This window comes from Geospiza fortis, unplaced genomic scaffold (assembly GCF_000277835.1).
Source record: "Geospiza fortis unplaced genomic scaffold, GeoFor_1.0 scaffold2674, whole genome shotgun sequence".
Lineage (NCBI taxonomy): Eukaryota > Metazoa > Chordata > Aves > Passeriformes > Thraupidae > Geospiza > Geospiza fortis.
Window position 1 is genome coordinate 47,507 of NW_005054763.1, and position 444 is coordinate 47,950.

The following is a 444-nucleotide window of genomic DNA, read 5'->3' on the forward strand; positions in this document are numbered from 1 at the left end:
AGAGCGCCGCCCCCGGGGGCAGCCCCAGCCCGGGGGACACCACAGCCGCTGCCACCCCCGCAGGTGAATGTTGGGGCAAAAATGGGAATTGAACCCCAAATGTCAGCCAGCTCCCGCTCTGCGCCCAGAGTGTCACCCCCAATGCCGCAGGTGAGGCTGGAGCCCCTGGAAGGCAATCTGGAGCTGGAGTTTTGGGGTAGAAATGGGACTTAAACCCTAAAAATGGCCCCTCCTGCCCCGGGAAATGCCGGAAATTTGGGACAAAAGTGGGATTTGAATTCCCCCAAAATCCACCCAGGTGCCACTGTTTTTTTCCCCATGGAAAAGCTGCAAAAAGGAAATCTGGGAAAAAATTGGAATTTTGGGATAAAAATGTGATTTTTTTTTCCCCCCCTTTCTTTCCCTCCTCAGAAAAGCCCTGGAAATAAAACCCATCCAGGAATG